General features: G+C 37.9%; 1 protein-coding gene across 3 annotated transcripts in view; it reads right to left on the bottom strand.

Moving 5' to 3' along the window:
* LOC128992345 (A-kinase anchor protein 1, mitochondrial-like) overlaps nt 1-24,599 on the bottom strand; it is a 72,284-nt gene that overhangs the window by 26,495 nt on the left and 21,190 nt on the right. Inside the window, exon 1 of one of the 3 annotated variants that reach the window (XM_054415894.1) lies at nt 23,062-23,165. The exons of the other annotated variants lie outside the window; for them this stretch is intronic. The gene's annotated coding sequence lies outside the window, so the exon portion shown is untranslated. Of the gene's footprint in view, nt 1-23,061; nt 23,166-24,599 lie in introns of those variants that run through there. 3 annotated transcript variants of the gene reach the window in all.

Genomic DNA, 24,599 nt, shown 5'->3' with positions numbered 1-24,599 from the left:
CCATATCCGTTACAGTCTGTGTTTTTTTACGTCACCGCAATATTCAGTCAGGTGTTAATTAATTATCCATAACCTACTTGGGAAATACGATAAGCTAACGTAACCAGTCTAATTTACTTTGCACGTTTTGTGTTTCTTCTGTAATGGTAATATTTTCGCTGGGTTCATAATTAACTGTATTAGCCTTCCAGTTACAGAGCAAGACACGGAAGCTAAAAACAATCTGTATTCTGTATATGTTTCATTCACCCACTAGTTAGATCAGTTGTTTTGTATGCTATGATTGATGGTAAGACGATTCACTTAATTTTAACAATCCACAGACTATACTCTGAATTGTGGAACCTGTCTACAGTACCCGTCTTCCTGGGGGTTGGCCAATGGTTTAAAGCCCATACCAGAATCAGACGGAGGAGGGTCCCATCATACCGAAGTATTGTTGCTACTGTTAGGACATGCGTTCCTGTATTATTTTCTTTAACAGTAAGAAAATGTTTTCACCGGACTGTCAACGGCTAGACAATAAACGTTTTGTTTTCTTACTTAGCTTGTTGAACAACTAGTCTACTTATTTGCATAGGATAAATTTTTAAATTTTATTGATGATAATCGTTTTTAAGATCCGCAACCTTCACACACACACCCTTGCTCCCACAAGAGTCTCTTTTTTTACCAATTACCTACCAAACACGATCGCTCAATAGAATGAAACAATGAAAAATCTCGGACCGAACACCATGTTGACAGTTTCACTGGGCTCCTGAGATATGATAAAAGTTTGCCGGAGCCAAGCTCGGTCCCCAGTGCCGGTTAGCAACAGCCAGACCTTGGCATGTCGTATGAATGGAAAGGCCAACGACCGCACGGCAGACGCCGGGTCTGTGAGGAGACCGGTGAGCGGTGAGAGGTGAGGTTACTGTAGATGTGAGGACGGGATACTGACCACTGACCAGTGATATGTTGATAAAATATTCTATACTAAAGAACAGTTTTTGATTGTACAACGTTGGGACCTTGGAACAATGATTGGGACCTTGCTTTGAAATCCAAAAGTGACCTGTTGAATTGAGGAACTTCCTTACCTCGTAATCCTTAAGTTAATGTTCAAACCCAAGAAATGCATCGAATCCATAGGGTTACTGAATCACGACAATTTTATTCGGTAAGGTTAATTGTTAGCAAGGGATATGGAATTTCTGGATTCTCCTAGATGAAGCGGTGGTTCTAGAATGTTCCGCGGCGATACACGAGGTCTCTGTCGCTCCATTGTGGCCGGGTCTCACCCCCAGCCTTGGACCCGCACCTGCCCCTGCACAACCAGGCCAAGGTCTAGTTATTGTCTGTTGTTTTGGTCAACACGTGTTCAAAACACTCCACTCTGCCACTACGTACAACTATTTAGTCAGTATGATGAAACCTGTCTTCTTGCTACTTCGTCTACCTTCGTCTCAGGTAGACGAAGAACCAGGAGACAGGTTGCATCATCCAGATTATAGAAACCAACGCTGTTAACAATGTTATTCAACTCTAATATACTTACACTCCTGTGAGGGAGATTTTAACTGATCGTCGAAGGGGATGGACGAACTTGAAATTGTGAAATATACATTATTCAGTATTCATATTCAGTTCACACTGTTTGTGTAGAGGAAGGATGTTCCAGCAGTATTACATTGTCACCACTAACGCGGTAATGATGATTACAGTGATTGTACAGCAGCGAGCAGCGTGCAAACTGGTCCATAGCCATCGTGTAGTGGGTGTACCGCTAGCTGCCAACCTCTGCCGCCGTTATACAGCAGACCGATCTGTAGATATAGAGCAGTCACCGCACCAGACGGCCAATGTACGCTCCGTGTTTGGTTGGCGATGTCAAACATTATTTACATGCTCTATCGTAACTAGATTCAACATAATCAATCCCGCCAAGTTGCGGTCGTTCACCCGTCACCGTGGACAGCAGCGACAAATTCCCGTCGTGTTTGCACCGTTTAATTACCCACTGTCTGGCATCGGCTCCGTCGCACATTGCATCTTAGCTGTTGATGGACTCGAAACCGACCGTACTTTGTTGTGTACATGGTTGAATTTGTGGCAGTATTTGATCACACATTGTGCAACAAGGAGCTAAATACGCACACACAGTATTGCCCCCTACGAAGGAAATGCGGGGTCGACGACGTTCTGATATGTCGCCAAGCTAGCGTTTCCTTGGACATTGATCCGTCTCAGAAGCTGTTGCTCGTATTGCTGATACATTTGCTGATGCGACTGTCTGTAATACAGCTCACTTGTCAGGTCATGTTTTTTTTAAATAATCAGTTCTGTTTTCGAAAACAACTACGAAACCATCCGCGTTTTTCAAATCAACGTTGCAAAATACGCTATGCTGATGACGGCAACCCGGTTTAAGTTAAATGCCCTTAGAGTAACACGTTGTACTTTTATTTGTGATTCAATGTCGATGTGTAGTTCGATTGTCACCACGATAAGAGAGATCCGTTTTAAAAATTTAATAAATCATTTATAATTACATCTCGTGATGGGATTAATAAGTTCAAACGTTAAGCTTTTGCAAACTGGTGCACGTGTAGCTACTCTGGTGTATATTAAATTAATGGAATAATGATGAAATTATGTAGAGTAATAGTGTCGCATTATGTAGATCATATCGCAAAGTCTTCCAGTAAAAAACGTCGATTTGAACCAACATTTCATGAACTATTATAAAATGTATCAACTGAATTGTGTCTGCAAGATTTCCATGATGGATTCATAGTACGACAAACTATGGACAACTAGCGATCAACCACACACCTGTGCCAGAACGTTATGTACATTGTACAGCGGTGTTAGGCTGATGTTAAGTACACAGTACACAGTTCGTGATGGTTGTGTGAACATCATCAATATCGCGTCAATCAACCACGACTAGATGAATTGATGGTTGACTCAGATGTGAGCAAGTCCATGGCAGATGTTCGTTAAAATGAGGAAATTTGTTCAGACACAGTCTTCCCAACCTCAACGCTCAAGACGAGAGAGCCTTACATAACGTTCAAGATCATCAAGTCCCTTGATGTCCAAAAAACAAAATCACGACACTTTTCCAGCATTTCGGGTTTGGAGCACTATCTGATTATTGCAACCATCGCGTTTGTATTCATCGAATTCGACAAAAGACCAGACTAATTAACGAATCCTTCCACCTTACATGCGTGGATGTTGACTGATTACCTCGTCCGGCGAGCAACAACTTTTCGCCTAATTAATTTGCGAAAGTCGCTCGTCCGAGAGCGTTGTTGTAGTTGAAAGTCGAACATTCGTCTTGGATCTGAGCTGTGACGGCTCATACATGACCGATACATGTAGGTTCAGCCACATCACGTAAATTACGAAAATTTGGATTGATCGTGCTCAAACGGTAGATTTCCCAGATTATTGTTTTCGCCCTTGAAAAAGTGTATTGAAGGTTATAACCCGTTATCAGGATCGAACCGGCAACATTAAGATTACAGGGCAGCACCAACCATGAACCATTCACTCAGCTACCCAGATATTCAAGAGTGGGATAAATTATATTACTTCATTCGATGTTATTATTATTAATTGTTACTGTTGCATAATTATTGTTTCATAATAATGATGTTTAGATTGCTTGTTGATGTGTGTATTTTTTTAATCACGCTTTTGCCAAAATGTCTTGTTACAGAAAATGTGTTCTTAAAAGTTATGAATTTTGTCTTGAAACTAATCAAGAGTTTTGTCATGTGGATCTAATTGACCATAATAAAATAAGTGTATTCCGCTATAACGAACAAATAATTTAAGTTATATTAAAATGAATATATTCTGTTTTTCTTTCTAGAAACCTAAAGATCTCTCAAAATGGCTAAAATTAGTCATATTTGCTTTAAAAAAACTACTGCTTCACGGATAAACTAAATCAATAGTTTTTCGAGCGCAAAGTTTTAATCTTTTACGTGAAGATGATAATAGTCATATTTTTGGAATAAGTACAAAGATTTTTGTTGTTTGAAACTAGATAGCAAATTCTTAACTCAAAACGGCACACCGATGATGACAACATTCATAACTACATACCTTAATATTATAAAATAATTGAACGAAAGCCACATGAATAGAAACACATTTGAGCTAGGCAATTTGGTTGAAGGTGACAATTCGCTATGTAGATTCAGATGTAGTCATTAGATGAATGTTGGCCATGAATTGTCGAATGATATGCAGCAGAGGATGACATCACACTGTATGTATACACTATACAATATACACTATACAATATACAGGCGCCGAGTCTGTTGTGTGTTTATACTTGCACAGAACAATTCCATACTCATTATCGGGTAATTGTAAAGTGAATGCTGAACAACAACGTTGTCGTTTGAGTTCAAAGCAAATAATGAATAATTAACCATTACTCATTTTTCGGGCATAAAAATTTTTCCCCAATGATGGTATTCGCCCGGTACCACTACTGGATAACATATTTCATAAACTATATTGTTTATCGTAGAAGAAGACAGAAGATTTCCTATTCTTAGAACAATTTGCTTGCTTGTCGCTTGACAGAACTCCCTGTACTGGTCCAGCGTGAAGCTATTTTCCATTATGAAACTAGTTGGGTAACACAACCTTAGACACGGTCTGCTACACCGCTAGAGTCAGTCTCACAGTTCCGACTATACTTCTCAATAATACGATTTTCTTCAAAATAACAGGAGTAATCCGAAAAAAACCTAACTCCGGAAGGTTATGTTCAAAACTAATCAAAACACATTTCTCGTTCATTTCGAAAAAGTGCTTAACCGTGCTTCTTTCGGAACAGTGTTTTAGCATGTCAATATTTTCTGAGCATTGTCTTTCGGACTAAACCCGCGCACCGCAAGCAAACCATAGGGGATCCACACTATCCACAATTATGTCCGCTGGGTTTGATTTTTTCATGGACTCATCTAGTCCTAGTCTTTACAGTGAGGGACTACCATGTGCGTCCAGGTTTATATTCCATTAATTTCCAATCAATCACTTATCTATGTGATATTAGAAGGACTCAAAAACGACAACTTTGGCTATATCAGTGCACTCACTACACGAAAGGCAATGAAGCGAAAATCTTACATGGCCAGAAATAAAGAAATTATATTTGTATTTTTCTATCGGATCGACCTACTTATCACAGTATTCTACGTAACCTGCGACGCTGAGATACCGACACAAGACACCCTGTTTTCCACCCACTGCCTTCCCTCTCAGTCTATTTGTCACCAACTAAACCACCTACGAGAAACTTCAATTTTCTACCTCAACGAAGTGTCATTTTCAACTAGGTTAAACTTGTCCTCAAAGTGTGGTTTACTTCATTTGTATCGAGTCGAAACCGATTTTCACCACCCTGGAATAAAACAAACCGACATCTATGTTTTAACAGTAGCCTAGCATTTAATTACACTTTATTGAACATACAGAAGATATCGTCCTAATGGATCGTATTTTTCTATAGGTCGCTGTCGGATTTTATTAGAGAGCGTTTTGCTGTTACATATTTGTTACTTGTTGACTAAACAGAATATATTCTGTAAACATTGTCCTCCATTCATTCCTTATTTTCTAAGTAAAACTTGCCTCGCACCGCTTGCTGTGGCAGAACTAATGCAATACTAATCATTAAAGTCATTCGCCGTGACTGCAGCCATGCAACGGCATAAAAGTGCGATAACACTAATTGATTGAACAAATGCAATATAATTTATACAATTGTGCTTCAATTTAGTCACAAATATAATTGACAACGGACATTTAAATACGGTATGCACACGAAAGTGGGTTTTAGCACGTCATGCAATTTATACAGGGTGTCCATAAAAAACGTTTCAGGACTTTGGGAAATGGATCCTCATACTAAAAGGTAGAAAAAAGTTTATGTGAAGGTATGTCCGAAAATGCATATTTACCCAGTTATCCGCCATTTTGTTTTTTATATAAAAAATATTTTTATCTGTTAAGTTTTTCATTCGATAATTATGAAATTTGGCAACCATGTTAACATACACAAGAACTATTATAGAAAAAATAATAAAGTTGTTCCGATTGTAAATTTCAAAATGGCGGCCGTTTGAAGTTTTATAACTTAAGTAACTCATAAACGGCGAATTCTATGAAAAAATGTCAAGATTACTTTTTTTGTATTTTTAATTGCCTATCAAACGATACCAAGATCAAGAAGATCGGACAAAAGATAACTGAAATATAACGTTTTTTGAGTCAAAATAAGGCAAATGAGGATTCATTCCCAAAGTCATGAAACGTTTTTTATGGACACCCTGTATACGCAGTTTGAACATAATGTTTATTACAGATTCTCAACGTAGTTTAAAGTGTACACGCGTACCGGTACATGTAACATATACCGCCAGAAGAACAAGTAGATTTTGTAAAAGCATTTTCTTTAGTCAAAATATGTATTTGTAAAACTTAATTATGTTTTACATGTACAATTTTACCAAAGGTTTGTTCGGTAGGTACTTATACAGGTCGATAAGCCTTATAATGTAACACAAACTGTGAACAAAATGTGTAAATAAACTTACAAATGTTTTGACAAAAAAAATATTATGTAGTACAACACTTAACATAGCTCTCTATTCAACAAACCGTTGACAATTTATCCATCACAATTTACGGAGTAATTGATTTCGGTCAACTCGTCACCACAAAGAACTATTATCAATCCGACGTTTCGTCCTCGGTGCAGAGAGCCATCTTCAGGGCGACTCTGACACAATTGTTTCAACACGAACATTGCCGCAGGTAGTACTGTAAGCAGATTTGTCGGATCGCATGCGCGTTGCCATGAGCAGCAAGCGCATTCCGTGCCGATTTCTCCCCCTCGATACAGATCACTCCGCCATCGATCTCGATCGCTTTCACTTCGCACCGCCTCCGCTTGCTCCGCCACAGACGTGCATGATCGCAAACAGAAACACTCTTCGTCACGTTTGATTTTGCGGCTTTCTCGACGTCAATGGGACTTCAACGTGTTGTAGCGCCCTCGATGCTCTCGTAGAGTTTAATAACTGAAAAAAACGACGATGCTAATAGGAATGTCAGTAGACGAGTATTTAAAGTCTTGTAATCTTCAGGTTAAAATACAAAATTTCTGAATCACACGCTAAATAACACTTCTGTCTATAAGAAAAAGGTTAACTCAAAACTGTGTCTTTCCTGCAAATAACTATATTAAAGTTATCACCAATCACTACAATGAGACTAACCAACGTCCTGTACGATTGGGACGTTTAATTCCACAACTCAAATCTTGTCTTCAAATGCTTTCTTCTACTTTTCACTTCTCGAACGGAAAGCAATATGTAACAAATTAATTGAATTAACAATAGTTCTGAGGTGTGTTTGAATTTCTGCTGCATCAGTTGCACCGTAGGCCTCCTACAGTATACAAGCGATGGCAGGGAAGGGAACCACACAAGGCTTCTACTTTTTACTTCTCGAATGGAAAGCAATATGTAACAAATTAATTGAATTAACAATAGTTCTGGGGTGTGTTTGAATTTCTGCTGCATCAGTTGCACCGTAGACCTCCTACAGTAAGTGATGGCAGGGAAGGGAACCACACAAGGCTTCACTTTCTCAGTCTAGTCCATCGTCTAGTCGATGTCTAGTGTCTACTACGTCATCTAATCAATCAACCACAAGCTGTGCACCGTGCAGTAGCGTGAAACCGCGCACAATGTGGAAAAGTGAAAACACGACTCCCACAGTTTCTGTACGATCAATGCTTTGACTGCACTTTTATCACGGTTTTGCTCAATAGGTGTGTGCGTTATGTTGTCACTGGCATAGATTTGTTGCCAAATGAAATTCTTAAACAACGTCTTGCACCTTTATGAGAATGATTTAAAACGTGCAGATCAGCGGCGCAAAGTTATTATAACATACAGCATGTGAAAACAGGCGTTGTATGAAAATATAACATTGAAATCACGAGCAATCCTGGGGTTATTTTGTTTTAAAATTACTGTTTCAATAAAAATGAGTAACTTGGGCGTATAAAAAGATTGTTACATAACAACGTAACAATAAGTATTATTAAAAACTACATCTACAATATTTTATTTTATAAAGCAATGTGTTATAAAACAGCAATGTAACAAGTAAACGACCGTGAAAAAATGCAAAACCATAACAAATTATAAATATTTCACTTGAATTAAAGCAAAACAGACTCACCACTGTGTAACAGGCAGATAATACAACGGGATATTTACCTGAAAATAAAAACATAAATTTAGACTAAGTTGACAAAACCCATATTTTAATGAAATAGCTTAAAAATACAGTTTTCAACAGACAAATCACGTATCCTAACAAATCTTGACCGTCCTAGATACTTCTAGGCCTATCTGTAATGAATGTAAAGGTGATACCGATAGTACAACTTGAAATACACTCTAAATTTATAATAGTAAAATAACTCACAAAACACAACACTATGTAAACTAAATGGAATGGACAAGAAATAAAAACTAGTTTCGCTAAGGAAACTGTACAGAAGTAAGGTAAGGCCGAGCGGTCGGCTATCGGCTGTAGTTCAAGGGAAACAGGAACGTAGCGGCCGAGGCGGGGATAAAGTACTGTTATTATCACAAGCTGCGGAATGATCTGTATTTATGTGATAAACTACATACATATATTTACAGTTGTATATTCCAACAAGACATAGCGACCCACGTTGTCTATTCCTTATCAACATCCGAGGTTAAATTGAAAATCATGCTGTCTTTAAGATACGTAAATGTGTAAGTAATTTATATCGATAAGGGTAAAAAATAAAATTTGTATGGTTATATTATGAAGCGTTTTAAACTGTACAAGGCTACAATGGCATGACATTTCGCTTTGATAAATTCCATGTGAAATTGGTAGCAAATGAAACGAGTAATGTAAAAAAAATTACTTGTAGACTGTAAAAAGATGAAGATATTAAACAGAAGAAATTGATTATGAACCATTATTTGGTATGAAAAACAATGAACTTCTGGTTTTGACTCACATATCCTTTCATGATCACGTTCAAATTTCATCCATGTTGATTCCAAAACTTCCAGCCTTGTCTTAACTTCTGATTTATTCAAAGATGTAGAATCTGCATTTTCATTTTGAAAAGGTTTGAGGTGATTTTTCATTAAGATAATTCGTGATTCTTGTAAATTCCGTTTGGATTCCAGAGATGACATGACGATTTTCCAGGATAAAGATATGTAAGATAACAGGTTTGATGATGTGAGTCAAAACCAGAAGTTCATTGTTTTTCATACCAAATAAAGGTTGATAATCAATTTCTTCTGTTTAATATCTTCATCTTTTTACATAGACAAACTGACAACGTTTTCTAAAAGTTCTAAAAGCTTTTTCGTTAGTTCACTACAACTGTGTTTTCACAGGATAAAATTATGTTTGTATCAACAAATCTTGTTTCGGATTAGTTTAGTTTATGTTGGGTTAGTTTAGCAAAGAACCAAGACATAACATAAAAGCTTCAATTTTGCGTAATTTTTCAATAAAAATTATACAGTCGTAATAAATTCACCGAAAAAAAATAAATCGTGTAAGTTAAAACAAGGCTGCAAAAATAATGTCATAACTCTAAATTCATTTTCCTCTTTATTGCACGCTAAACTAACGTAAAGGACGTTTTGTTCAATTACTTTCCTTTTACATAAAATACAAAACAAACAAGAGTAAAATTGTCTACTTTCATCCCGTTTGTGTACTACGGGTGGACAACCTCTTATTACAGGTATGTTTTAAGTAGGTTTATTTTTGCATTGAGGACAATGGATCGTCTAAATAAGTTCAGCAGCGGGTGCCAACAATGTCTGTGTGACGGTGAAACAGATTCTTATTCATATCCTGGCGTAGAAACATAAATAAATCTCTACTTGCCTGAATACTCCTTGACGCATATTAGATGCATTTCAAGATTTGTTTGTTGGCAAAACTGTTTGACGCACTATGTTAAGTATCGCACCTACTGTGTATACTACGCAAAGGTTTATGGAACACATTCTTTTGCAAAATTAGTAAGCTTAAAGAATGATAAATTAGAACATAAACATTCTCATTACATGAGTCAAAAGCGAATAAATGTAGCCTCACTCAGTTCCCTCCTCTGCTAGAACTCGTAAACCTATACAGGGTGATTGATATAAGTGTGCCAGCCGTTTTATTCGAAAACTATAAGAGATATCAAAAAAAGTTAAACTGTAAGTGCCTTGGATTTTTTATTTAAAAAATTATAGCCAAGTCAAAAAAATTATTTTAGCCGCCATTTTTCCAATATGGCCGCCAACTTTGATTTTTCTTATGGAACACCCTGTATTTTATGATGTATTCTGGTAGAAAAAGTAATTTTAAGACGATTTTATTCTTGTGATTTTTTTCATAAACCTAACCGTTTCAAAGATAATAATGGTTAAAGTTTTGAAATGTCTGCATGAGAAAGAGTTTCGATAAAGGCCTAAGCAAGCATGCCAGCTGTTTTGTTCGAAAACCATTCAAAATTTCACAACTTAAACCATTATTATCTTTGAAACGGTTAGGTTTATGAAAAAAATCACAAGAATAAAATCGTCTTAAAATTACTTTTTCTACCAGAATACATCATAAAATACAGGGTGTTCCATAAGAAAAATCAAAGTTGGCGGCCATATTGGAAAAATGGCGGCTAAAATAGTTTTTTTGACTTGGCTATAATTTTTTAAATAAAAAATCCAAGGCACTTACCATTTAACTTTTTTTGATATCTCTTATAGTTTTCGAATAAAACGGCTGGCACACTTATATCAATCACCCTGTATTTAGGAGTGGTGTAGTTCTCAACATTTGGAGTAACAAGTATATGCCCAACCAAAAGTGCTCGTCATCTATACAGGGTGTCCCGGAACTCTCTACCAATATTTTAGGGCATTGCTCCTGGGTTAGAAACACACCTAAATATCAAATTAAAATTGTCCGGAAGTCCTTAGTTACTCAGGTAGCCGCCATTTTGTTTTTTTTACATATTAATTTTTTTCTGAAAATTGGTTAAACATACGAAGTTGAAACTTTGCACAAACATTTATGACAACTAGACAAAGCTACAAAAAATATATGACGATTTTTCAAATTCATAAAACAAAATGGCGGCTGTTTTAAACGTTCTTTCTTAAATTACTCGAAAACCGTTGATTTTACAAAAATTTTACAAGAATAACTTGTTTAAGGCAATTTTATTCCAAATCGATCGACACCTTAATCTTAAAGATCGGACGAGTATTAACTGAGATATGGCAGTTTTAGTGATACGTGACCGCTATGAATTTGAAAAATCGTCATAATATTTTTGTAGCTTTGTGTCTAGCTGCCATAAATGTTTGTGCAAAGTTACAACTTCGTATGTTTAACCAATTTTCAGAAAAAAATTAATAAGTAAAAAAAAAATGGCGGCTGAGTAACTAAGGACTTCCGGACAATTGTAATATGATATTTAGGTATGTTTCTTACCCAGGAGCAATGCCCTAAAATATTGGTAGAGAGTTCCGGGACACCCTGTATGTTGTAAACTAGTGATGTTTGGCCGGTGTGCCTAGTGATAGTGTTCTAGGTACTCGCAGAAATGTCACTGATACATTATCACTATCACAGCGTGTTGCGCAAACACGTTATCAACGAAACTACACTTCCGGTATGTCGACGATACTGTTTGAAAATTTGCATCCATAGTGCCATTCACAAACATTCGGTACTCTATTTGGACCAGTTAACGGCACAACGCACACCAACTGATCAATAATGAAGTAGAGAGAGGTCTGTCAACTTGTGAGATATTTGATCCCTAATCATTGACAATGTACTTGTAATTTGGGGTACCGGTACTTGGAGAAAAACGCCCTGGATATAGAGCCGACTTTCTATTGGTCGGGACGTTGCGCGGGTCATAGAAAGGTGAATGCAGGGTGGTTGAGAATAGCCAATTAACCTTTGCAAGACCGCTGCCGTCTCAACACCGCCCAGCCCTACGAGGCGTTGGTTTCATTCACAAATATTCCACCGTTGCTTTCACTTTCCAACTTCACCCTTCATTTCAGTTTCGGTTCAACTTGAATATTTTTTACACAAAGTGCAGATTTCAATGACCTCTGACCCAACAGAAAGATTGTTGCACTCGTCTATCAATCCCCGAGATTAGAACCTTGCCAAAATTTAGTGCGCATTAAAATCGAGTTTTCAAGGTCCCATTTGATAAGCTCGCTATCTTCGCTGTTTTTGTCGTCGATCGAGGTTCGACAGGGTAAAAACTCGCAGCTGATCCAAGAAAAACTGGTCGCCGCCCGAGTTTTTGCTTAGTGTTCTACAGATTAACACATTTACGTAATTAGTAATATGTGCTGATTTTTCCGCTATTGTTGCGAAAGTTGGAGGTTTCAAATAATTGTGATGTTGTTGACACGATTTCTTTAAGTATTCAATTGAAAGGCCTAAAACTTCAAGCGTCAACAACCTAATCAAATAAATTTATTGCAAACAGAAAAAAATGCTACTGAAGAAGAAGAACTATTCACTTCTTGATTTTATTGATGACCTTGTGTGACTTTGATCTATCGTCTTCGTAAACAAATTAAAAAAATGTATTTAATATCGGTAATAATCGTATATGACCGTATAGTTTCATAGTGCATAAGTCTCCACTAAATTAAAAACACACATATCATTCAAAACTTGGATTTGTGAAAAAGAAAACAGTTTAACTGACGAGCAAGTGGTATCGATGTGGAACCTCAATAACAAGACCCTCTTTGATAGCCAACCTCGATAACAAGTGTCATTTTCAATTCATCGTTTACCCTCAATCACATGTTACAGCAAACCTCGACAAGAAATCAACCTCGATAGCAAGTATTTTAATCCTCATGTGAGTCTTGTTATCGAGGTTCTACTGTATTTACTTTTAAGTTAATCCCATTCTGCTATAAGTACCACTTATAAGAACGCTATAAGAACGCTTGCAATACAATGTATTTTTTTACATTTAGCTAACAACCAGCTGATGGCCTCTGTGGCCCGACACAGGTTCTGTCCGACCTTGACCACCAACAGCTGTTTCCCCGGTCACAGCTCACAGCTGACCCGCCAGCTCAAGTTATGCTAGTTATTTTATCTTGCATGCTGTAATCGTTAGATAACTCGCTATCTTAACTGTCAGATAGTGTTTTAATACATACTATACTTTGTAGTCCGATTCCGACCAAGTTATCAATCTTAGTTGGTTTTTAAGTTATTTATAATTTTCTAATTTGTTAAAGTACTTGAATATTATCGAACTGAAGCTTATTTTCTAACAATAGACAAATAAGTCAGATAAAATTAACACCTCGTAGATCTAGGGAAGATATTTTGAACACTCAAGAGTTGTGTTTATTCTATTGGCACCGACGATTCTACAATGTCTGCTTATGATTCTCGAACGGTACATGAATGTTCCTGGTGAACGGACAGTGATAAGTGTAATTTGACAAATCACCGATTGACCCTTGGCCCTTGTACCGACCTTTGACCTCTACGTGGGGGGTAAATTTAACCGTATGCCCTTGGAAAGGTCTGCCGGACACAGCTTTCATCACATTCACTATTTTTAAAGAATATTTTTCTTACTTAAATAATCCTTGGCTAATAACTAAGTAAAAAGTAATAAATCAAGGCCACTCAAGTCACCTGGACCTTAATATTGCCTCATAGTTTTGTCACATTTCCTTAAATTGTATCGGCTTAAAATTTCAGTAGAACACCGCTTTCGTTGACTAAAATCCAACCGGTCACTAAACCTGATAAAATATTATATTCATCGATTTGCTTGTACTAGTCCGTTGAAATTAGGTTGGAGCAAAGCAATGTAAGGCCAGGGACACACTTACCGGCGAAACCGCCGAGCGCCGGATCCGGCGGATCCGCCGAAAGTTGAGAGTCAGAACACACTTGTTCCGGCGAAAACTATTTTGCCGAAGCCGGCGACAATAAATAGAGTGCAATGAACTCTGAATCAGTTTTGTCGACTAGTACAGTTCTAGTACAGTTTAGTCTTGGAAATGGTTCTGTCGAGACCTCAAAAGTTGGCCTTGCTGTGTTTGATCCACCACAGAAGGAAGAGAAAACACCACCAAACTGTTGTTTGGGTGCATCCTATACTGGAGAACACTACATGGAGCTTTTTACACTCAACTTTTACAGTTGAGAAATGAAGAAAATAAGTTTTTAAATTATTTTCGAATGTCTGCCCCCTTATTCGACGAGCTACTATCGAAGATTATAGTGCAAATACAAGGACAAAACATATACATGAGACGCTGGAGAGGTTGGATTCAGTGCGGCACAAATTTGTCGCCAGGTGCTGCTGTCCCCATCCTCGTTTTGTTTTTGTCTTTGTAAATTTCCAAAGACTTATCACAAAGTTCTGGTTTCTCATGAACCAAACTAATAAGTAAATCCATATCAACATCTACCATGATGATATACAGATAAACAGACTAAAATGATAAACAGACTAAAGATAAAAAATAAATTAACTAAATAGCAAAACAAAACTAAATACACCACTTGGGCACTGCATAAAAATCATAAAAAATCACTACCCTCGTGGGTTGAACCACGACTGAGGAGTGGGGGCAGTGGCAGTCCGGCTGTTTCGCCGGTAAGTGTGTTCATCTCCATAAGGCACAATGCCCCGCTACCCACTGCTCCGGCGAAACCGCCGATCCGGCGGTCCGGCGAGGTAGAGAATATCCGGCGGTTTCGCCGGAGCATTTTCCCGCCGGATCGGCAGATTCGCCGAACCGGAGAAGTGTGGCCTGCCCCATGCCTTCGTGTGTATCTCAACTTGCTCCGGCGCCGCCGGATCCGGCGTCCGGCGGTTTCGCCGGTAAGTGTGTCCCTGGCCTAAGGTGTCCTTATCTAGGTTTCTATTCACACGAGTTGAGGACATCTCCCGGTGGTAACCATTATGATTTTTGAAAACCTACCACAACCATGAAGAATATAGGTGTCGATCCAATACAATACGATTTCAGAAGGTTTGTTGTGAATGTGTCCTAAGACAATTTGTTGAACTCAATGTTTTATTTTGATATGTATGACTAATTTGATTTCCTCCTTGACTGACTGCACACCACAAATTGGCACTAAAGAGTGTAGCACGATATTGCGACACAAGTAGAGCTCTAGCTTTACCCTGTGTTATTCAGTTGTTTATCTGAAGGACGTTTCGCAAGTGTAGTCTCCGCCACGAGGCAACCCTCGCCCTCTGTATTGCTGACTGAGCGCCTACAGCCGCTGTTATCACCACTACGCCAATACTACCCGGTTATGTAATCGACCATGTGACGTATATTGTGTATCCAGCGAGGACATTAATTGCACCAAAACAGACAAAGAGTTTTTAAGTAAATTTCGAGCCGGGCACCTTTTGACCGTCTCCCGCTCCACCTAACCTCTGATCTGGCCCAAAAATATCATCTGGTGAAAATAGTGTGGCATGGTCAAACCGTTACGTGCTTAGCCCAAAAAAATATATAAATTCCGTTTACTTACTTAGTAAGTGGACAAACTACAAGTTTGTTGGCCTTAAAAAGGAATCAGTAATTTAAGTTCCATCTCCTTTATTCTAGCCACTCCCCTTTTTGCATGTTATTTAATCAAACGCCATGTGAATTGTCGGGTGTTTGAATTGACTAAATTTGACCCTAAATTGGTTTGTTACCAAAATAGTGTAAAACATCGGTGGAAGCTCAATAACAAAACAAGCAAGTCAACGACAAGCAAAACAAGCAATAAGTTATGCAAGTCAGCCTTAAAAACAAAGTGTCATTTTCATATATCCCTTGATTTTGTATATTTACCCATAATCACCTCTATAAGAAGTCTAGCTTGTGAACACGAATTTTCTAATCTCGAAGAGACATCTCTGTCGCGATTTTACCGTTGTATCATCGGTTGAAAAACGCTACATTGACTGTTTTGGTGCCAGAACGCCTTTGAAAATGTATTGTACCTTCCATTATGCTAATATTGGTGAAAATGAAAATTGTGAAGAGCTGGTATACTATGTACTTACGTCAATTGAGATGGATATACAATATTCTTCGTAAAAGTAGATACAAAAATTGTACCTACTCAGTGTAAATTATGTTTATCGTAGCCGTAGGCAAGGTCAAAATGTCTCCCTATCAAACGTTGGTGATAGCGCTTGTTTACACGAATATAACAAATTCACAAAATCAAACACGTCGTGGTGAACATGTTTCACAAGTGGATGTTTTTTGCAAAGATCGCATATAAATCGAACTAATAAGAAACAATTTGAGATTCTTTGAAACAATAACATCGCACAACACACTTTATCCATTTGATGCACTCATGCCGTGGCTCATGTAATTATTCGAAGCTCAACTCACGTTTGTTCGACTTGTATTCTCTTCCTCGAACTGGTTAACAAGGTACCCAAGAACACGCCCACTTGAGATACAAGTGCAATTGCAGTTGTCAGTGGTTGATGTTGCACCAGTGATAGTCCTGGTGACGCAAATACTAATCACTAGGACAATGCCGACCGGTTGTATAACACAGGAAAATATACAAGATTGCGGCGTGATAAGCCGTATCAGTGGTTTTAATGGTCAGTGCGGTGCCGCGGTGGGTCGGCTTGGTCTGTGATTGGCCATTGTGGGCCAGTAGATGTCAGTTTTTGAACATCAATTATTTTCGTCGTAATATTGTCTAAAATAGTTAAACAATGTTTAATAATGGTTTGATGAATTTTTCAGGACCAGTCGACGAATTTAGAAGATCTGTGGTAGAAATTTTGTCTTAAATCAGTTAGCTGTCAGATTTTGAGGATGAAAATTTGTTGGGGTATGGTTCGTTTGTTCAGCTGTTTTGTATTGTATGACCCGTCCTCGGCAAAATATGGTCACATGGTTACTTGTCTCAAGAGGTTGTGCAGGTTTCTCTGAAATCGATCAACTTTCAATGATTTGCGGATACATCGTCATTGAAATCTTCTTCTTTTATAATCCATCGTTGTTGAAATATTGGTTGACATGAAGCACCAGCGAAGTAAAGCATCATATATCCAAGAGCCTACAAAAGATTTGCTAAGGTATGCCACATCAAAGAATAAACAACCAGAGACATCATGAACAGCCAAAACCAATGTGTTTCTATTTCGACCGCAACCGTCCTAATTTTCCCGCTGTTTTGTGACAAGTCTCAAGTCTACGTCGTCTGGCCTGTTGTTGTGCCAAGTGTTCTCCGAAGTCAAGAAAGTTCTTCACAACCAGGAAGTTCTAACTCGTTGACAATAACGGACTGGCTGGTCGCCAGCTGAGGCGAGGCTTGGCATCGGTCACTCTGTCGCCGCGTGGTCACGGGAAATACCCAGGATATGTTGATAACTAGCAGACGTGGGTGGGAGGCCGCACGTATGGTCACAATTGGAGTAAGAGAAGTTTACATTATCTTTCATCCAAAACTACTTTGATTTTTGAGAGGAATTTCAAAGGCAGTGTCAGAAACAATTGCCTTTCAAACTTATCGTCCAGAGGGATTATCCTTTATTCAAATGATAGAGGGATTACACTTATTTGAGATTTGAGGGTCAAGCAAGTGCTGTATGCAATAATTGAAGACCCTTGTCGGAACAGCAGAAAAAGATAAAAGTGCTCATAAAGAAATAAGATAAAGAAAAGTCCTTATAAAGCAAGCAAGTGATACAAAGGATGAGATTGAGTTTTGGCTGCAGTTGTGAAAGAAATTCGAAGTCTTGTTTCAATAATTGAGAGCTGGACTAACATTAGTTTGGGAATTCAACTACTTCAATGTTCGTCCTATGCAAAGGAAATTCAATTTCTGGATATGATATGACGGAATGAAAGTCATTGGCAGATTCAATGGGACAACTCCCCGTACCTTAGCTGCGGAAGAGGGGTTTAGACATTGTATAGATTTGCGATAAAAGTACGCGATCGCTACTAAAATAGTTGATAAGAGACATTTGTTAATGGTTTTTGGTACTGTGCGTTTGAAGTTGAACTTTTAACTGTAGTGTCACTTGAATAGCCTAGACTTCTAAAAAATGAATTTGATATGAGTGTGAGATCTCGTACATTTGTAGAGAACACTCTTGTTGAAAAAGAAGAATGAGCTTAAATTCTTGTAACAGTATCAAAACAAGGAATGGCACTGGAATGGCATCTACTGAAGTTTTTGTCAACCCAACAGAGACATAGTTGCTTGGAACGTTTCATTGGTCACTTTACTGAAGATAGCGACGGTTGGGTATTTGTTTCAACCTGGTCACGTGTTGTAAGCTGACAACTTGAATTCAAGCTGTGATTGAAAAAGAACATGATCGAATAGAGTGATAATTAGACAGTTTCAAGGTTTGTACGACTGCGGGTGTGTTGAGTGTGGAGACTCAGACATGTCTCTATTTACAGCTCCAGCACCACACAAATAGCACGGACCGCCAACCTCTCGCTCTGTTTACCATTTGGCCGCCGCTTCTTCCTTGTTCGATTGTCCCGTGTTTTTCCACTCCCGCTGTTTTGTTTTCGTTTTTTCACCGTTCGCACAGAGAAGTGAAAAGCGTCAGCCTTGTAGAAAGTGTTGGTTTTTATCGCCGAACCTTTTCTGAATCAGAATTTCTGTATGATGACAAGGACGTTGTAATACGAGTAAACGGCCTCAGTTGTGAAAATATGCCTGTTCTACTAACTTGATGCATGTTACAAACGTGATCACAACCGCAATGTGTTAACAAGTAAATAAGGACCATTCTCAAAGTAATGCATTAAGCCTTTCGTTGCACTCACGACGGCCTACGCAGTAGTTATCCCAACTAGCCTCGCTGTTCTATTGGCATCAACTGATCTAACCTTTCAGTTGAAATGAAAGTGTACACCCTTTTGTGCCAAAATAAACGGCACCCAAAGCCTTTCTTAAGTCAGCAGAATATCACTTGGTTGGATTGGCAAAACATTTTTGAGTACAGTTGATTACAGTATCGACTGCAACACATTTTAAGCAATTAGGTTATCGTTACCTAAAAAAACTGACCTTTATTCTTAACGATAAACGCTTTAACCTTCATTGCCAAATTATTATCAGTAGCCTCAAAAAAAATATATACTGCAATTTTAAACTAGTACCAAACATGTTAACAGGTTGTTTTATTTTTAAATTGATCACCTACATAAGGTCGATCAAAATTCAATAAAAACAATAACTGCATTAAATATTTAGAAGCGAAGAATTTGTTGCAGTACCATAGTTAGTACGCCTAGTTGTTGAATAAAATAATAAAAACTACAATAGTCAAATTTCAAGGAACTATAAATCATTTCCTCACTGTTCTAAATTAACCGCACCAAGGAATGATACAGGGGCCGACGACCGATTACACCAACGACGGAAAACTTTCAGGCGACAAAAAACGACAAAGGATCTGATGACAAACAAACCGAAACTCAACAAACTACCGTCCAAACAAACGAGCAGGTGAATGTCAGGAGATAAGATTACGAGGGCAAGGATTACCAGAGAAGACGTCCTTAGCATTTGGCTGCTATCAAAGATCAGACAATATGAAAGGTTAGGGAACTAACTTTAACGTTATATCCATGTGATGGCATTTACTCAAGTTTTTACTGGCTTGTGCATCGCGTTGATGTAATTATCAATGTAGGTACCTATAACCGGGAGTTCAACTCGGCTCCTACCTTTAGTATAAAAAACACGTCGACCCGGCACTGGTCCTTTCACCCACCGCCATGACAGTATTGAATGAAGTATGACAACCCGGCACCAGCCAACCTATTCCTTCTACACTACTCCCTCCCAACCCCGTCTTTTCTCTTCTCTTAATCACCTTCCCTTTCCATAAGGTGTTGTACGTTCACGCTATCCATGTCTTCCCAATACCTCCCTAAAAATAATTGGGCACGGAGATTTACTAAACGAAGGTGTGAGATGACTTTACAAATGGGGGCGAGCTTTGTAAAATGAAGGCAACGCTTTGTTAAATAGTTGGAGGCGTTGTAACCGAGATTTCAACGTAGTAACCAGTAGCTAAGACTATTAGTAGATAAATCTGTTTGTGAGATGACAACCACTTAAATACGATTGTTACTAAAAGATCCGTCATCGATCTATGCTTAAGTCGATCACAGGTAGTACTGTATGCCTCAGTAACTAGTTACCAGACAACAAAGGTTGCTTGTTACTCTAATTACACTCAAAGCAATAAATCATGTAGATAAATACTTGTTAATCAACATTCTTATTCTCTAAATTCACTTTGTACACCCTTCGTCCATTCAGATATTTTGAAAACTTTTTTGACCCGAAGGTCAAGACTACGACCCCCTCAGCCAATGACAGGTGTTTCGTCATATATTCAATGGTTTCGTCACGACCTTCCCCTCAACTACAGACAATACCTGGAATCCGCTCTGTGTAATTTACACGACCCGCGGCGGCGGCACGGCCTTCAACTCTACTGCTTGTGCTTTCTCGCCGACCACTTCAGCGACTGCTCCCTACCGAGCATTCCGAACTGTTCAATGTTCTCGGTTAGGTTAGGTAAGAAGCTATGAGCCTATTTAATTCTTTATATTTGTTGCCCATAGTCACGATTTTTGTATGTTATCTACATGGTAAAGGTGAACAGTAGAAAAGTTACGGTATACATAATCTTTTAAACAATATTATGACACAATTTCCTCCAAACCGCTGAACACTATTTTTTGTGGATCAACATAAACAGGTGGGAGATATTTGGACTACACATCAAGGGGTGTGTTTTTTACGTCGAAGGAGACTGAACGATTGGTGTTGAATGAATGAAACCGCTTTGTTGGTAAGATCAGCTGTTGTTGGTAAGATCAGCTGTTTCTTAGAAGCACCAATGAACAAGGACAGTTCGGTCCAGATTTGTACCATTGAAAAGTTGAGACATTTCCCCCGATAGAACAGGCAACTTACTGATTAGCACTATCAATACTTGTAAAATTGTTATCACCCCTGGTGCAAAGTGATTATGAAGGCCACCGGTTTGATTATTATCGAAGTAAAAAATTCCAAAACCGGACCCAGTTGTCCTTGATAATTGGGCTGAATGGCCGTGGCTAAAGCAACAGCTGATCTTAGTAAATAAGATCCACAAGGCATTTCACGCACACGGTTATACTTGGGTTTAAATTAAGTTATGCTTCCATCTCATGTTGTTAATTAGTGATTGATACATTAGGTGAGTAGAACCAGTGGGAAAAGTTCGATAAACCTTGCCGATTCTCTCTTTGTATTGACATACGCAGACATCTGTTCAAAACTACAAGTGGAAGAGCAGAAAATATTTTGAATAACGTTTGTAAATTGATTTGTAACGTTAAAAGTACCTCATTTGTCTGTTATCATAATGTATAACTAGATAACAGTAGGTTTCCTACATTAAAATTAATTTGCACCCTGTTCTGTTCCCGGTTCTGTTCAGGATCTGGATAATCTTTTTTGCCCATAAAACTTTTTGTTTAATTGATATTTTAATAGAATCGTAGTATATAAGCTTAAGACTTATGACTTGGTTATTCAGGTCTACTTTCAAACTATTCTAAATTGTGTGTTTAAGAAGAGTTTAAATTTATATTCTGGTATTGCAACGCTTGACTTTTTGCTCTTGTGTCTTGAGATTCGCAACAAAGTGTCCACAATTAGTAGTTTATCGAGTGCTGATTGGCCAGACGTACAAAGAAACACTGCGGTCCAATTAACACTTATTGTCTGCCACTTTTACAGCCAATCCCAGATAAGGCGGTGGCAGAGCCAAATATTGCTAACTTGTAGTCAACAGGTAAAAACTATCACGCTATGTGAATACAGTATCGACAGCTTGAGTCAGAAATGGAATTATTAAAAAAAAATTTAATTTCTAGAACATATTTATAATTATGATTATCATATGTCGACGTTTAACTTCAAATCCGATAAACGAAAATTATCCACCGCACGTTTTAATCATATCGAGTTTTTTTAACTGATATTTCCTTAACTTAAATAGTTTGAAAAATAAAAATCTTAATTGAACCGCACAAATAGATCAATTGGGGAAATTGCATTTGATTCAACCGGATGTACGCTATCGGAATGGAATTATGTATGTTTAAAAATACAAACAATTCAGTTACAAAGAAGAAATTTGATACAGCCGGACGTAAGTTGATCGCGATCGGAAATGAATTTACACATAAGATTTCTAGTATTTCAGTTGGGAGGATGAAATTTGATAACCGGATGCAAGTATATCGCCTTCGAAATGGAATTCAAATTTTACAACACACTAAATCAAACTGTTATCTTTTATCATTACCAAGATGTTTCCCAAGAATTGACACTTGTTATCAATATGGAAAATCACGACTATCGCAATATATCAGTGCGAACAGCGCAGATAAATGTGTTGTTCCAGCAATCAGATTCGGTGTCCATAATGTTTTAATGTTATCATTGATAATTTATTCATAAAACAACAACAAAACATAATAAACTCCTAACACTTCCGGCCACGTGGTGTTCCATATTGTGAGTTCGAATTACAATGATAAATCTTTTGATTAAACTCCAATAAATACTAGTGTCAACAACGAATAGAGCGTAAAAACCCCAAAATTATTTGCAAATAAATTGAAAACATCGAAAACCATTACGTTCGAGAAGACGGAAATAACTCTTACGAGCAACACCACTCCGGGCCATTTACGGGCCTAACACTAAACAAATGGTGTTCAAGTACACAAAATATCATTAATTTTACCTAAACAAACTAAAAACACTTGACATCTCATTAAATACCTGACCACGCGGTCGACTAACAATATGGTAACCTTTACACACAAAATTTTCCAACATTTCCAACACAAAACATACACAACCCCTTACCTTATCCATGTTTGCGGTCTAATCCTTTGTAACAACGAGATAACGAAGGCCACAAGATAAATAAGAAACAGGGACAACGTAAGCGACAACTCGGCGCTCAGAACTGAACTGAACTGTGCGGAGCGGCTCGGCGTCGGCGACGACTGAACCGGTACACGTGGCAGCGGCGGCTGGTGCGCATGCGCGGACAACAGCTGATCAAGGAAAACTGCATGCTTTGACGTTTGTGCGCCGCGTTCGCGTTACATTTCGCTGCATTCCGTACCACCTACGTCCGCGTCAAATAATACTGTACGTTCAATATTGAGAAACATTGCGTATATTTGACAGTGGACATGAGACCTTTACCGTGAATTCCGCCTGTATTGTAAGAGACACTCTAAGGTTTAGGTTGTGCTTTGGCTGCGACCTAACCACACTGTAAACAGTAGGCCTATGTTTGGGGATTTGTATGAGATTACAGTACATTATGTTGAAGCAATTTCAATAAGCCGGTTTATAATATCATACTAGTGTCCCTGTTGCTCGAATTCGAGCAATTGACAAGTATTACAGGCGTTATTTTAAAAAGAACTTCAACCAAGTCAGCAGATATTTGTAGCAAACTGTTAAATTAGCAAACTTATTGACTGTTTACAATTAACATATGCTTTTCTTCTCACTTTTGATTTCTGACAACAGCTGGAGTTTCTAACAATTTTTGTTTCCAATGTTAATCTTATGGAGAAATACAAAACTTTAAAGGGCTCTAGGGCCTCACTCTCTCATTATTTCCCTAAAAAGAAAGTTTCCTGCACAACTTAATGTTACGCTCTTTCCAATGACACCAAAAACATGACAATCGGTTCAGTAGTTTCGGAGGAGTAATTGTCACAAAAAATCTGCTTGCGTATTAAATAAGTAAAATAGATAGATATAGATTAATTATAAAACATATGGCAATATTTACAACACATTATAACATTCAGCCTTTAAAAAACCATGGTGGACAGGGAATTATTTCTCGTCATACAGGGTGACTACAAGAAATCATTATTTTCCCCTCCAATAAAGTGACTTTCCAGTGCCATTTCCCATACAAAACTGTATGTATGCGCCCAGAATCAACGAGAGTTGGCCACTAAGTAAAAATTAGTAATGTATTTAAATTTACTAAACAGTTTTCCTTTTTTCGCCTAATTTAAAAGAACCGTTCTAGTTTTCACTCACGTAGCTCTGATAGAAATCATAGTACATAGCTTAGAATGACTTTATATTGTAATCAGTGATTGCCTGTGACTTCTGTAGCTGGCAGATTGTTAAAAGGACAAAAGCATCGTGGTTACATTATTTATTATTTATATTTACAACTTTCACAAGTTAGGCCTATGTCAAAATCTACTGTTATAAATCGAAACGTTCAGACATTGGCGTTTTACAGAAACATGTACTTATTTTCAAAGAGATTTTACTATTTTCGAAAAAGTAAAATATTACACCTCATCGAAATGTTCAACCCAACAGAAAATCTACAATTAAAATAGAAACAGTTTGAGGAG

Source organism: Macrosteles quadrilineatus, unplaced genomic scaffold (genome assembly GCF_028750875.1).
Source record: "Macrosteles quadrilineatus isolate MER2022 unplaced genomic scaffold, UCM_ALF_1.0 Scaffold_1__1_contigs__length_201487025, whole genome shotgun sequence".
Lineage (NCBI taxonomy): Eukaryota > Metazoa > Arthropoda > Insecta > Hemiptera > Cicadellidae > Macrosteles > Macrosteles quadrilineatus.
Note: the sequence above shows the minus strand (reverse complement) of the source record. Positions and strands in the feature narration are given on the sequence as shown.